Below are 16,780 nucleotides of genomic sequence, written 5' to 3'. Positions count from 1 at the left end.
AAAGATCAAGATATGGTTTCAGAGAAACCTGGGAAGATGTGTATGAACTAATGCAGAGTGAAGTGAACAGAACCAGGAGAACAAAGATTATGATAACAACAGCATTGTAAAGACAAGATTTAAGAGCTTTGATAAATACAATATCCAGCTATAAGTCCAAAGGACCAATAACAAGACATGCTATCCACCTCCTGACAGAAGGGTGAGACAGGGAAAAACAGAGAGAGACTCACAGAAAGAGACAGAGACAAAGAATAAGAGACAGAGACATAGAATGACAGAGATAGGCAGATAGAGACAGAGATGGAGACAGGAAGAGAAGCAGAAATAAAGAGACAGAGAGAAGAAAAAGGAGGGAGAGGGTGGGAGGGAGGGAGAGAAAGAGAGACAGACAAAGATTAACAGACAGAAACAGGAGAAACAGAGAGACAGGGAATGACAGAGATGGAGAGAGACAGAGAGGAAGAGAAACAGAGAAATAAAGAGACAGAGAGAGGAAGAGAGAGGAAAAAGGGGGGGGAAGGGAAGGAGAGGAAGAAAAGGTGGGGTGGAAACTCATGCATAGACACAGAGATACACAGACAAAAGAGAAAAAGAAAGGTAGAGAAATGAGGATAGAGTAAGAGTCCCCCTCTGTTCTCTAAGCCCAATAAAAAAATATGGAGAGGAGACAGGGCAGACACAATCTGACAAGACCCTTCTCTCCAGTCATTGTTGGAATTAAAACTGGTTGCTAGTCCTTTCATCAACAAACTAATTCCTGGCTTCAGCTCTTCTGCAATGAGATGGAGACTCAGTGCCCTTCTCTCTCTTCAAAATAATTAAATAGATCAGCCTCAGCTCTCCCCTTTGTGATGGGGGAAGGGGCAGGTTCTTTCTTCCCCTCACCTCCATGCAGCCTCACAGTTTGGGGATGGGGATGGGGGTGGGGTGATAAATTAGACCTGCCAATATCCTGTGTATCTCTGGCACATACACACATTGGCCACAATTACTGGGAATTTTTTCTTCCTGGCTACACAGAACCCCTTCATATAAGCTGGTAGGAAAAACATGTGCAAATTCATACATTTACCATTAAGATTTGAAGCCAGCTTTTTTTTTTTTAATCTCTCTCTCTCTCTCTCTCTCTCTCTCTCTCTCTCTCTCTCTCCCCCTCCCCCTCCCTCCCTCCCCTATGGCAATTTCCACGTAGCACTAAGCCCCCTCCTCAACACATGTAGTGATGAAAACCGGGCCTGGATTCAGCCATATAAGAAAGAGACTTAGAGCCAGGGAGGCCCAAAGCTGCTCCTCAAATGAGCAGCATCACATCGGAGCCCAGCGGGTTTCTGTGAGGACACAGTCAGTCCTAAGGCAGAACATTGAAAATCTGTACTTGGAGTACTAGGGGATTTGGGATGACATCAGCCATTACAACTTTGGCTCAGTCCCAGCAATATTATCCCCCATTGGAAAATCACTCCTGGAGCATTTCTTTTTCTTCTGGTATTCAGGCAATGCTGTTGTTTAATCTCATCAGCCCTGCTAGGATTCCTTCCCAACCCTGGGGACAAAAAAGCTCAAAGATTGTCACTGCTCATAGCTGAGTAAGAGAAGATTTTTTTTTTAGTAGAAGCATTTATGGTGGTTTCTATTAATTTGCTAAATATGAGAGCCTATCACTCTTTTTTTTTTTTTTTTCCCTTTTTTTTTTTTTTTTTTTTAGTGAGGCAATTGGGGTTAAGTGACTTGCCCAGGGTCACACAGCTAGTAAGTGTTAAGTGTCTAAGGCCGAATTTGAACTCAGGTACTCCTGACTCCAGGGCCGGTGCTCTATCCACTGCGCCACCTAGCTGCCCCGAGCCTATCACTCTTGATAGACTAGTTTCCTCTCCCTCCCTTCATTCCTTTACAGGGACTTTTGCAGTGAAGAGTATGCTGAATTTGGAGTAAGAAGACTTGAGTTCAGATCCTATCTCTTCTGCTGTGTGACCTTGGGCAAGTCACCTAGGTCTGCTTCCTTATCTGTAAAATGGGTTGCTGATTAGGTAGTGCAGTAGATAGTGCCCTGGACCTAGAGTCAGGAAAACTTATGTTCCAACATGACCTCAGATACTTATTGGCTATGTGACCCTGGGCATTTAATCTCCTTCAGTCTCATTCCCCTCATCTATAAAAGGGATAATAATAGCTCCTACTTCCCAGGGGTGTTATGAGTATAAAATGAGTTAACATGTGTAAAGTGCTTTACAAACCTTCAAGCACTATAGAAATGCTAGTTACAGTGATTATTCTTTTTTTTTTTTTTTTTTTTAGTGAGGCAGTTGGGGTTAAGTGACTTGCCCAAGGTCACACAGCTAGTAAGTGTCAGAGGTTGGATTTGAACTCAGGTACTCCTGACTCCAGGGCCGGTGCTCTATCCACAGCGCCACCTAGCTGCCCCTACAGTGATTATTCTTAAACTTATGATCCATCTGAAGTTAGGGGATTCTGAGGGCAGCAAGAGAGTGATAATAATCTTCACTTTAATTCAAAAAGCATTTAAGTGCCTGGAAGGGGACCGATGACATCATCACAAGGGTGATGTCTTGACTTGCAAGTGAATTGGACTTAAGGGAGGCAGAGCTGTGCAAAATTGTCAGCCTCACTTTCTCCTCTGGAGTCATCAAAGTCCAGTGGCAAGAAAGAAGTCAAGATGACTGGTGATGGCCCAGGATGTAGGGGGTGACTTTGGCTTTTCTAAATTAGGGTCTTTCCCAGATCTCAGCTTGTCTGAAACACCACCCATTCAATGATTAAGGGTAGTGCCTATTATATGTATTCTAAAGCATTCTATCTCACATCAGACACTTACTAGTTGTGTGACCCTAGGCAAGTCACTTAACCCCAATTGCCTTAAACAACTGGGGCCCTCTCCAGTCTTCCTGATATCTATCTTTTTTTTTTTTTTTTTGGTGAGGCAATTGGGGTTAAGTGACTTGCCCAGGATCACACAGCTAGTAAGTGTCAAGTGTCTGTGGCCAGATTTGAACTCAGGTCCTCCTGACTCCAGGGCCAGTGCTCTATCCACTGCGCCTCCTAGCTGCCCCCCGATATCTATCTTGCCACTGGACCCAGAGGGCTCTGGAGGAGAGAATGAGGTTGGTGACCTTGCATAGCCCTCCAACACTTAAATCCAATTCAGTGCAAGTCATGACATCACCCCAATGACATGATCCTCTAGGAGAACGAAGGACAAACAATAACAACAACATTCTATGTGTTTTTACATAGTTACATGCAAAGTGATCTATGTATTTTAATGGGTACTGAAAGAACATCAATACATACATTCACTCACTGGTTAATGGGTCCTGGTCATGTGCCCATGCCTGTACTAGTCATCGCCAGGAAGAGAAGAAAAGAAGAAACTATCTCTTACCTCAAGGAACATATAGTACTGCTCCAGGCATTTTCCTATGGCATTATTTGGATGTTTTTTGGAGCAATTGTGTCATGAGTTCGAGAACTCACTGTCTTTCCTCCGCCATCTTGGAACATATAGTCCTATTGGGGAAGCATGGTAATCCAAAATACTCTTCCAAGTTCTGGGGCTTAGGCTCTCTTGCAACAAGCTTCTCTACTCTGGATACCTCCAATATCTGCCCAATTTGAGAAACTTTTGGAATCATCTATACCTAGAAACTTCCATGATCCCTGATTATTGAGCAGAGTTCTCACTGGCGATCTGCAGACTGACTCTTTGTGATATCAGAAGTGAGAGACCAACCTGATGTGTCTGAGCAAGGCCATGCTTCTCCCTTTAAAACCCATGTCCCTCATCTCCATCATGAGCTCTAGTCATGAGCTTTGCCACTGAGCCACCTGAGTTGTACCCTTTCCCTGTCTGTGATGTGGAAGTTTCATCAAGTCACACTGGTTGTTTCCTTCCCTTCCCTTCTTGTTCCTGCCTCCAGGTATCTCCTTTAATACTTCCTTTAAGTGAATTATAATGTGCTGTATTTATTATTAAAGGCCACTACTCTAAGTGTCACTGGTCAGTCTAGCTCTTTTTGTGAAAGTGCCCATAAGCCCTGAGACTACCATGAGCCAGTAAGATAATTAATCTTCTGGGGACATCTGCCACAACTACTACTACTACTTAAAAAAAGAAGAATAAAGTGTTATTCCTTCTGGAAATATGTGAACAGATGCCCACTTTAAACCAGAAATAAAAATCCAGCCCACCCATGGTGAATAGTCCTATCTCTGTGGCTCCATTAAACTGAGGACCCAGATCCTGAAGCAAGAACCAAATCAAAAGGATGGATAACACAAAGGATGATGTATGCTTTGTTTCATTACAAGAAAGTGGGTAAAGGTGAAATTAAGGTAGACACCATTCACTGAAAATGAAATAGCTATGGAGCAGGGATGGATTAGAAAAAAATGAAAATTAACCAAGATCGAGACTTCTAGCCAAGGTGACTGACCAAACAGGACGTATGTTGTCTAGCTCCCACATGCCTATTCCAGCAAAACCTGGAAGTTCATACTGCACAATGGTCAAGAAATACACTGAGAAACTATAGTAAGTGACATCCTCCTCCCCAGAATTGTACCAAAAGTCAGCCCACTGGCAATGGAAAAAATCAGACCCATTCCTCCCAGATTGACCAGAGACACAGTAGTCTGTAAGAATGTGTCTGGGGGCAGCTAGGTGGCACAGTGGATAGAGCACGGGACCTGGAGTCAGGAGTACCTAAGTTCAAATCTGGCCTCAGACACTTAACACTTACTAGATATGTGACCCTGGGCAAGTCACTTAATCCCAATTGCCTCTAAAAAAAAAAAAAAAAAAAGAATGTGTCTGTACCAGGGCAGCAAGAGTGGCAGGCAGCCTCCTCAGAAAGCTCCAGGCTGTTCAGAAAGCAGGGTGGGCATCTTGGAATAGTAGCAGGAAATGACCAGTGCCTGGCACCTAGCAAAGTGTGAAAGCCCTCAGGTTGAGAGAGCCCAGGCCCAGGGTGTCTGAAGTCTCCAAAACTCTTTCCTTAGACACCAGAGAGAGTCCAGAAGATCCAGCACATTGACTCTCAAAGATCTAGGAGGCAGAACATGAGAGGTAAAGGTCAGTACAAGAATTCAGAGGTCCCTGGGGTGAAACCAGGCAGGACCAACCACCTCACCCAAAAATGCTTCAGGGAAAATAAAGGCTGGAGAGATAAGTAAATCAAAGAAAAATACCAACCAATATAAAAACTAATTACTGTAAATCTATCTCAGACAAAGACTCAAAGGAGAAAATGGATTTTCCACAAGGACTACATGAATTCCTAGAAGAAAGAAAGCAAAAGATTTTTTGTTTTGTTTTTTGCAGAGCAATGGGGGTTAAGTGACTTGCCCAGGGTCACACAGCTAGTAAGTGTCAAGTGTCTGAGGCCAGATTTGAACTCAGGTACTCCTGAATCCAGGGCCGGTGCTTTATCCACTGCACCACCTAGCTGCCCCCAAAGCAAAAGATTTTTGAAAAATGAAATAAAAGCTAGAATGAGAATGAGTAAATTAGAAGAGAAAGTGGCAAACTTTACCAAAGAAACAAACCCCCTGAAAATTAAAATAGACTAAGCAGAAATCAGTGGTTCCATGAGACAATAAGAAATATTAGAACAAAATCCAAAGATTGAAAATGTAGATCTGATATAAAAAAAAAAAATTATTGACAGGCAAGAAAATCTAATAATCATCAGACTCCTCAAAAAACACTATCAAAAACTCCTGGACACAATATTTCAAGAAATCATAAATGAAAATTTGTTGTTATTTAGTCATTTCCAACCTTCTATGACCCCTTTTGGAGTTTCTTGGCAAAGATACTGGAGTGGTTTGTCATTTCCTTTTCCAGATCACTTTATGGATAAGGAAACTTTGGTACACAGTGTTAAGTGACTTGCCCAGGGTCACACAGCTAATAAGTGCCTGAGGCCACATTTGAACTCAGATCTTCCTGACTACAGTGTTCTATCCACTGTGCCATCCAGCTGCCCCCAAATAAAAATCACCTAGGTTTATTAGAATCAGAGGTCAAAGTAAAGATAAAAAGAATCCATTGATTACCACTTAACATAAAAAGAAAAGAAAAAGTCCCAGGAATGTCATAGGTAAAATCCAGAGCTCTCACATTAAAGATAAACACATGTATCCAGAAAGGAGTTCTAAGAACCAAGTAACAAGTCAAAATTAGCAAAATCTGATAGCATCTACCAAAAACTAGAGAAGTTCTTGGAATACAATATTCCAAAGTTATAAGCTTCCAAACAAGAACTTATCCTGCAAAGCTTAGTATAATCCTAGAGAGGGGGAAAAATGGATTTTTAATGGAAGAGAGGACTTTTATGCATTTCTGATAAAAAGAAGAGCTGAATAGGAACTTTGAAATAAAAAGTCCATAGAAACCTAGAAAAGTAAGTTTACTTGACCAAGTTGAAGGAGCCATATGCTGATGTAATGCTGACATTCAAATAAGGGGAGAAGAAACAAGTGTTGCTTCAAAATGTTAGTGTCTTTAAAAGGTATAGCCAGAAATATATAAGGGTTTAGGTTTAGAACCACAGCCCCTCCACCCCCACCCCCACCCCAGTATTGCAAAGTGCTTTATTGACAAGGAAATTTTATTTAAAACATAAGGTATTAAAATGGAGACTCCTCCCCAAGGATGGAACAGAGGTCCTGTGTGTACACTCATTCTGTTTTGAGAGTTTTAAATGAGGAAGGAAAAAGGAAGATAAAAGGAGAAACATACTACTGTAGAAAGGAGGAAGAAAGGAGATAAATAGGGATAGTAATAGCACCTACCTCCCAAGGCTGTTATGAGGATCAAGTGAGATAATGATTTTAACATACTTAGTACAGTGCCTGGCACATAGTAAGCATTATATAAATGTTAGCTATTATTGTTGTTTTTGTTATATTGCTTATAATTGGAGTGCATGAGAATAGTAGATAACCATAAAAAAAGGGGTAGAGGGAATATCAGATGACTGTTACTCCTATTTGAAACAAAGGAGAATTAAATATACACACACACACAGAGTTTGATGTAGAAATAAAATTGAATAGGGAAATAAGTGAGGGGAGGGAGGTTGGGGTTGTGGTTAAGAAGAATAATAACGGGGAAGGCATTTCTATTGTACAATCATTTTTCAGTTGTTTCTGACTCTTCATGACCCCATTTTGATTTTTCTTGACAGAGATACTAAAGTGGTTTGCCATTTCCTTCTCTAGCTCATTTTACAGATGAGGAAACTGAGGCAAACAAGGTTAAGTGACTTTGCTCAGGATCACACAGCTAGTCAGTGCCTGAGTCCAGATCTGAACTCAGAAAGATTCTATCCACTGCCCCATCTAGCTTCCCAAGGGAAAGGAAAAGATATAAAGAAAACAAACTCTCTGATCAAAACAAGGACAAAAAGAAAAGAACTAGAATCTAAAAGGGATTCCTTAAGTAGTGAGAAAAATTATTATTAAATAAGAAATTATTGGGGAGATCTTTAACCTTGTCCAAAAATTTATCCCACTTAGACCATCTTATCTAGGTGGAGTTGTTGCCCCACCCAACTAAAAAAACCTTACAAAGAGATTCTAGTCCAGTGAAATCCAGCCCACTGTTTTTTTATCAGCCAGGTCTGAGTAGAGGTAGACTCCCTTTTGTCTAGATTGTCCTAGGTGGGGGTAGTCTGGATAAGAGATAAGTCTCTTTGTCCAAGACTGAGTGATCAGAGTCACACCCCCACCCTCATTAGAAGAAGCCCACCTCTCATTATAATATTCATTATTCTCATTAAATGTTAACCAATTAGAGTTGATTACCACCCTCAGGAACACCCACTCTTCCAAGAGCATATAAGCACTGAGTGGTTTCCTTTAAGGGTCTTTGGCATTTGAAAGTACCACTTACCCCTTTTATTAATTATCCACTAGCATGATTAATAAAATAACTAATTACCCAGAAACCATATCTCTTGAACTTTTTACATATCACAGTAGACAATTAGATGATTAGAAATGGATGAACAATTTAGGCATAAGAATTTAATAGAAGGGGCGGCTAGGTGGCACAGTGGATACACTTGACACTTACTAGCTGTGTGACCCTGGGCAAGTCACTTAACACCCATTGCCCCGTTAAAAAAAATAATTTAATAGAAAATACTTTATCATAAGAAATGAAAAGGAAAAAAAAAAAGACAATTTTAGAAAATATCTCTCGGTAATATAAAGCAACACAGTGTGAACTGAGCAGAACCAAGAGAACAATTTGTACAAATACATTGTAGTGAACAAAACAACTTTGAAAGACTTAAGAACTCTGATCAAAACAATGACCAGCTATGTCACCAGAGAACCTAGGATAAAACACGTTACCTATATCCTGACCTAGAAGAAATAGATACACAAAGAGACAAAGCTTTTTTTTTGGCTGGGGGTGGGGGTGGGCATGGCCACTGTGAATATTCATTTTGGTTGGTTATGCTTATTTGTTAGAGGAGTTTTTTCTCCTTTCTCTTGGTTAATTGGGATGAGGGGTCAATGGAAAGAAAGGTTAGCTATAATGATGACCCCCAAAAGAGGGCCATTATAACTTTTTTTTTTTAATTCACAGAAAAGAAAAAAAAGGAAATTCAGAAAGAAGCACAGACAAGCAGGATGGTTTTGAAAGTAACATGTAGAATTTATTCTATACTTGAAAAATAAAAACAAGCTTTGTGAAATGGAGATTCACAATTTCATATAGAATTCTCTTTTTGTATTCTAATGTGTTTATAGAATACTCTTTTTTGATGTTTAAGTTCTGAATAAAAAATAAAAAATTTAAAAATTAACCAAGATCCTCCATCTAATCATTCAACAAATCTTCATTAAGTGCTTATTAAGTGCATTTCACTAATAATAAATGTAATCTATGAAGTTAACAAAGTTCTATATATTTCCTGAGAGAACGTCCAGAGTCCCGAGGAGCGTTTTCACTCTGGGCAAGATTCTGGCAACAAAGTTACTTAAAGAATAGTTCAAACAAAAAAACAACAGTGAAAACCTGAGAATGTTTAGCCTGGAAAAGAAAAGAGTAAAAGAAAGCACAATTAATACCTTCTAATATTTGAAGGACTCCCATGTGGGAGAGGAAGTATATATTCACTCTAGTGTCAGAGGGTACAATAAGGCTCAGTGATTGAAAACTGTAGGAATACAGGTTTGGGCACAATATAGGAAAGAATTACCTAACAATTTGGGTTGTCAAAAAATAGACCAGACTATCTTATGAAGTAGTGAGCACCCTATCCTTGAAAGTATTGAAACAGGCTGGAGGAACATAGGTTAGATGGTAGGTAGGGTTTTCTTTTTTGTTTGTTTGTTTGTTTTTCCTTCCTTCCTTCCTTCCTTCCTTCCTTCCTTCCTTCCTTCCTTCTTTCCTTCTTTCCTTCCTTCCTTTTTCCTCCTCCTCCTTCTCCTTCTCCCTCTTCTTCTTCTTCTGTTAAAAAACAAAAACAAATCCAAAAACAAACAAACAAACAAACAAACAAAAACTTGCTGCAAACTGCCCCTTGATTCCAGGCACAGAGTGATTCTGCTACTAATGACAGACTGGCTGATGACCCTGACTACAGCCTCCCAACTTGTACTACAGACCGATTCCCCATCAGATTGACCATCAGATGCCAGCCACCAATTGACCTCTAACCCTAACGATAGACTGACTTTTTTTTTGCAGGGCAATGGGGGTTAAGTGACTTGCCCAGGGTCACACAGCTAGTAAGTGTCAAGTGTCTGAGGCCAGATTTGAACTCAGGTACTCCTGAATCCAGGGCCGGTGCTTTATCTACTGCGCCACCTAGTTGCCCCCATAGACTGATTTTTAAACTTATTTTTAATGTGCAAATAATTGCACATTAAAAATATATACAATGCATGTGCACAGTAACATCAATGTGCACAGCAACAGCAATGTTGTAATGATGAGTAACTGTGAAAGACTTCAATACTCTGATCAATGCAATGATCCAAGACAATTCCAAAGGACTCATGATGAAAAAATGCTACCCACCTCCACTGATTAACTCTGAGTACAAATTGAAGTATAATTTTTCTCACTTTATTTTTCTTACTTTTTAAAAAGATATGGCTAATATGGAAATGTTTTTCATGATTTTACACGTAGAATTGATATCATACTGCTTGCCTTCTCAGTAGGTAGGGGAAAGGGTTAGAGAGGGAGGAGAGAAAATTTCAGTATTTAGAAAGAAAAGAATGTTAAAAATTAAGAAATAATATTTTTTAAAATAACTCATCATAGTGCCTGGGGGAGAGAGAGAGAGAGAGAGAGAGAGAGAGAGGGATTTATATAGTGAAATGGAAGGTAGTTTCATATGGAAAGCACTGGGAACGGGGGTTAGGAAAACTGGAAAAATCTTCTCTTATAAAATAAAATTTGAGCAGAGACTTAAAGGAAGCCAGAAAGAGGAGGCCATGAGGAAAGGCACTTCAAGGATTGGGGATAGGCAGTGAAAATGTCCAGAGCTGAGAGATGAAGAGTTGTGTGCAAGGAATTAATCACAAGATGGTCAGTGTTATACTCTACCCCGCTCTTTGTGCTTTATAGTCCAACAACACAGGATTATAGAGTCATTTATAAAAAAAAAGACTGGAAAAGAGGAGACTAGATTGTGAAGGGCTTTAAATGTGAAACAGAGCACTTTACATTTGATCCTGAAGGTAATAGGAAACCACTGAATTTTATTAATGAGGAACTGACATAGTCAGACCTGCATTTTTAGGAAAATCACTTTGGCAACTGGGTGGAGGATGGGTTGGATGGAACAGGGATAGATTTGAGGCATGGAAACCAATCAGAGGGCTGTTGCAATAGTTCAAACAAGAAGTGATGAGAGTCTATAGCAGGGTAGTGACTGGGTATGTAGGAAGAAGGGGATGTATAGGAGATAAATTATGAAGGTAAAAATGACAAATATGGCAGCAAATTAGATATGTTGAGTGAATATGAGAGATGGGTCAAGGATGACACTAAAGTTGTGACCTTGGGTGATTCAGAAGTTGGTAGTGACCTCCATTGTAAAAAGGAATAGGAGAAATGGGTTTTGTGGAAAAGAGAATGAGTTCTGTTTTGGACATGTTGAATTTGAGTCCTTACAGGATCTCAGTGATCAATCTTCAAGTCCTCACATGAATATTGATTTGATGACTGTGCCCAGAGTTGGAAGGGGAAAGTAAGAGTCAGGGTCATGGTGGCAAGATGATCTAGATGCATGGTATGGGATGTTAAGCCTAGTCTGGTCTGGGGAAGGCTAGATATAGTGGCTAGGTGAAACTTCACTGATTCACCAACCACTCAAGACAGTTCAGTCCCAGAGAGTTCCAAAGCTAAGTGGCGTAGCCCTGGTCACAGAATGACTCTTGCTTCATATAGCCACTTACTAATACCTAACCATAGACTGACCACTAGTATAAGCCATAGACCGACTATTAATCTTAACCCCAGCCTGATCTCTAAACTTGATTTCACTGTGGTACAATGAAAAGGTCACTGAATTTAGTGTCAAAGGACCTGGTTTCAAATCTTATCTCTATACCTTGCTACCTGTGTCTAGGTCTTGGTTTCCTCATTTTTAAAATGAGAGGGTTGGACTAGATGATGTTTGACCCTGATGGTGTCTGATCACTGTTCTCTTTATTAACATATGATTCTGTATAATTCTATATATGCATAGCATAGCATAAAGAAAAGAGAGGCAAACCAGGAGCCAGGACAACCCTACGTTCAAGTTCAGTCTCAGAAACATACTCTCTGTATAAGCCTGGCTCAACTTCTTAATCTTTAGTACCCAAGTCAACTCTCTAAGACTGTAAGTAGCTGAACAGTTTTCAATCTGCTTTAGTAGAGAGAGTTTCTTAACCAGGGAGCTCCCTGAAGTTACGTTTTTTTGTTTTTTGTTTTTTGTTTTTTGTTTTTTGCTTTTTTGCAGGGCAATTGGGGTTAAGTGACTTGCCCAGGGTCACACAGCTAGTAAGTGTCAAGTGTCTGAAGCCGGATTTGAACTCAGGTCCTCCTTAATCCAGGGCTGGTGCTTTATCCACTGCGCCACCTAGCTGCCCCTGAAGTTATGAAGTCACATCTGGAACATACAATCCTATTATCCCTGCCAGCTAGTAGTAGAAGTAGTAGTAATAGTAGTAGTAGTAGTAGTAGTAGTAGTAGTAGTAGTAGTAGTAGTAGTGATTGAGTTGTTGGTGTTGTTGGTGGTGGTGGTGGTAGTGGTAGTAGTAGTGGTAGTAATAGTGGTAGTGATGATGATGGTGGTGATATAAGGGTAGTAGTGGTGGTAGTGGTAGTGGTAGTAGTAGTAATATTAAAGCACTTTACAAATAATATCTCATTTTATCACAACAGCTCTGGGAGGAAGGTGCTATTATTATCTGCATTTTACAGATGAGTAAACTGAGGCTGAGGAAAATTAAGTGACTTGTCCAGGGTTACATAGCTAGAAAGTGTCTGAGGCCAGAATTAAGCTAAGATCTTCCTAACTCCAGATCCATTACTCTAATTACAAGGAAGACCAGCTGAAACCTTGCCTGGTTTAGATCTACTCCCAATTACAGAAGCCAAAGCTCAGAATGTATCATCAGCATATTCCTAGAATTAAACTTTATTATGATCATAAAATTCTGGTGAAGAAACAAATTACCACTTTACCTTTCAGGTGAAAACTTTCAGAACCTGGGACAGCACTCCACTGATGGTAATAGGACTGAATGCCCAAACTAACTCTGTCATCCTATCCATTGATCTCCAGCTTTGGAGCTTAAGCGGGGATATAAATGAAGCAAAAGGGCTCTTCTTGTCTTCTAGGAGTTTATTGTCTACCTGGGCAAAAGGTCTTCTCATATAAATCAATATACAAAAGTTGGCTGAGTACTTACTGTGTGCTCACATCTGTATTGGGAATTACGGGGATATAGGATCACAGACTTAGAGAGTTGGAAGGGACCTATCCAGTTCAAGCCACACACAAAAGGAATCCTCACAATAATATACTTGATAAATGGTCATCCAGCCTTTGCTTGAAGAACTCTAGGGAGGGGCAACTCAATACCTCTTGAAGCAGTTCATTTCACCTTTGGACAGTTTTAATTGTTAGGAAATTTATCAAGTCTAAATTTGCTTCTTTGCACTTTCTACCCATTGTTCCTAGTTCTACCCTCTGTGACCAAACAGAACAAATCCAATTCTTCTCCCACCTGACTACCCTCAAATATTTGAAGACTGCTATCATATCCTCACTAAGTCTCCTTTTCTCTAGGATCAATATGTACTGTTCCTTCAATTTTTCTCATATGACATGAACTCAAAGCTCTTCATAGTCCTGACTACCCTCCTCTGGACACTCTCCAACTTAGCAATGTCTTTCTTTGGTGAACATAAATGGATACTCTCTCTCTCTCTCTCTCTCTCTCTCTCTCTCTCTCTCTATGTATATGTATGTGTATGTGTATGTATGTGTGTGTATGTGTATGTGTATGTGTGTGTATATATATATATATTGCAAAAAAAACATTTATTTTATTTTTTCCAGTTACATGTAAGGGTAGTTTTCAACATTCATTTTCATAAGATTTAAAGTTCCAAATTTTTCTTCCTCCCTCCCTTCCCTCCCCCCTCCACAAGACAGCAACCAATCTGGCATAGGTTATATATATGTTCAGTCCACAAGTGCTCTTTTTATCAGTTCTTTCTCTGGGAGTGGATAGTATGCTTCATTATTAGTCCCTTGGGATTGTCTTGGATCATTGTATTGCTGAGAGTAGTTAAGTCATTCGCAATTGCTCATTAAACAGTACTGCTGTCACTATGCACAACATCCTCCCAGTTCTGCTCATTTCACTATACATCAGTTCATATGAGTCGTTCCAGATTTTTCTGGTGTCATCCTGTTTCTCATTTCATATAGCACAATACCAGTCCACTACAATCATATACCACCACCACAGCTTCTTCAGTTATTCCTCAACTGATGGACATTCCCTTGATTCTCAATTCTTAGCCACCAAAAAGAGTTGCTATAAATATTTTTTTGTACAATTCCCCCCCCTTTTCTCTTTTTCATGATTACTATTGTTAACTGTTTCCCTCCATCCTATTCCCTTCCCCATAATATTTACTCTATTATCTATCTTCTTTCACCTTATCCCTCTTCAAAAGGGATTTGCTTCTGTCTATCCCCATCCCCAATCTGACCTCCCTTCTTTTGCCCCTCTATCTTTATCCTCTTCCCCTCCTATTTTCCTGCAGGGTTAGATAGATTACTCCACCCAATTGAGTGTATATGTTATTCCCTCTTTGAGCCAATTCTGATGAGATTAAGGTCTTTGAGACTATTCTGATGAGTATAAAGTTCATTTATGGCCCTGCTCCTCCCACATCTGTTCGCCTACTCCATAAGCCCTTTCCTGTTTCTTTCATGTGGGATTTCATCCCATGCTACCTCTACCCTTCCCCTTCCCACAGTGCATCCCTCAATTTTCCCCTAAAGATGTCATCAAGGGGCAACTAGGTGACACAGTGGACAAAGCATCCACCCTGGACCCAGGGGTACCCCAGTCAAAACCCAGAGAGTCATCCACTGCATGACCGCAGGTATGTCCCTCAAGTTCATTTTTTTATGTTTCTCTAGGGTCTTGTATTTGAAAGTCAAATTTTCCATTCAGTTCAGGTCTTTTCATCACAAATACCTGAAAATCCTCTTTTTCATTGAAGTCCCATTTTTTCCTCTGAAAGATTATAATCAGTTTTGCTAGATACATGATTCTTGGTTGTAATCGCAATTCCTTTGCTCTCTGGAATATCATATTCCATGCCCTCTGATCCTTTAATGTAGAACCTGCTAGATCTTGTGCTATCCTGACTGGGGCTCCATAGTACTTGAATTCTTTCTTTTGGGCAGCTTGCAATATTTTCTCCTTGACTTGGGAGCTCTGGAATTTGGCTATAATATTCCTGAGAGTTTTCCTTTTGGGATCTCTTTCAGAAGGTGATCGGTGGATTCTTTCAATTTCTAGTTTACCTTCTGATTCTAGAATATCAGGGCAGTTTTCCCTGACAATTTCTTGGAAGATGATTCTAAGCTCTTTACTTGATCATGGTTTTCAGGTAGACCAATAATTTTCAAATTATCTCTCCTGTTTCTATTTTCCAGGTCAGTAGTTTTTCCAAGAAGATATTTCACATTGCCCTCTATTTTATTATTCATTTGCTTTATTGTGTCTTGGTTTCTCATAAAGTCACTGGCTTCCATTTGTTTGATCCTAATTTTTAGGCAATTATTTTCATCAGAGAGCTTTTCCATTTGGCTTTTCAAGCTGTTGACTTTTTTCTCATGTCTTTCCTGCATCACCCTCATTTATTTTTTCCTCTATCTCTCTAACTTTATCTTCAAAATCCTTTTTGAGCACTTCATATTTTTCTTGGAAGCTTTAGATATAGGGGCCCTGACATTGACATATTCCTCTGAGAATGCATCTCAATCTTCCTTGTCACTAAAGAAACTTTCTATGGTCCTCACCTTTCTCTGTCTACTCATCTTGCCTTTCTTTTACTTGACTTTTAGCTCCTTAAAGTGGGGAACTGTTTCCAGGCTGCACTATCCCAAGCTTCAGGAGGTCCCAGGTGGTATGATTTAAGGAGGAGCAGATTCTTCACCTGCCTGGCCTGTTCCCTGGTCCATAGATGACCCCAGACCGATTTGCTAATCAACCAACTTTGTGTGTTGTGGTTTTCAGCTTGTATGAGCCTATGTCTCTCCCCCACCTGGACCACAGCTACTCAAGCCTACCTCCTGGTTCCCAACAGGGGTGAAAAACCCAAGTTCTACCTCAGCACCAGCAGAAACCCCTGTAGTTTCCCCACTGCCAAGGGTTCAGCCTTCTCACCAGACCGTGAGCTTAGTTCCAGATGACACTGGTGCTGCAGCTGATTCAGAGGTTCTGGAGGTCTCTTTCTCTGGCAAGGCCTTCCTTGGACTGGATCTGTGTCAGTGTGACTGTGGGGTTGGGCTCCAGTCCTGTCTCAGCACAGCAGCTCCCTCCTTCCAACCTTCCAAGCTGTCCTTGGTTGGAAAATGATCTCAGCACATTCTTCTGTGGATTTTGCTGGATACAATATTCTTGATGAGGTCTGATGAAGTCTGATGAAGTCATGCCCCTTGCAATCTAACCCAAGATTACCCTGGATTTTTTTTTGACTTCTACATCATACTACTGACTCATTTTGAAAATACACTCCTCTAAAACCCACAGATCTTTTTTCAGAACAACTGCTGTCTAACCATGCCACCATCCTTTTGTATTTGTTAATTGTTTGTATCATACTGAAAGACTTTACATTTATCCCTATTGAATTTTATGCTATTAGATTCATCCCAATGCTTTTAGCCTGTTAAGATCCTTTTGGACTCTGACTCTGTCATTTACAGTGTTAGTGAGCCATCTCAGCTTTGTGTCATCACTAAATTTTGTGAGAAAATAATGGGTTTTGGAATGCCCAGAGGCGCCCCCCCCCCCCCCGCCCCATTTGAGAGAAGGCCTGGTCATGTATTGAGAGAAAAATAAAGGATAGGCCCTGTGCTCTACATAGCCCCTTATAATGTCAAAAGAAAGTAAGGAAGCCTCCAGAATAGTAGGTAGACACACTTTGGTGGACATATAGGAAGATATGACAAGGGTCATACAAGATGGACAGTCATGGATGAAT

Source organism: Dromiciops gliroides, chromosome 2 (genome assembly GCF_019393635.1).
Source record: "Dromiciops gliroides isolate mDroGli1 chromosome 2, mDroGli1.pri, whole genome shotgun sequence".
In the NCBI taxonomy this organism is placed as follows: Eukaryota; Metazoa; Chordata; class Mammalia; order Microbiotheria; family Microbiotheriidae; genus Dromiciops; species Dromiciops gliroides.
Note: the sequence above shows the minus strand (reverse complement) of the source record.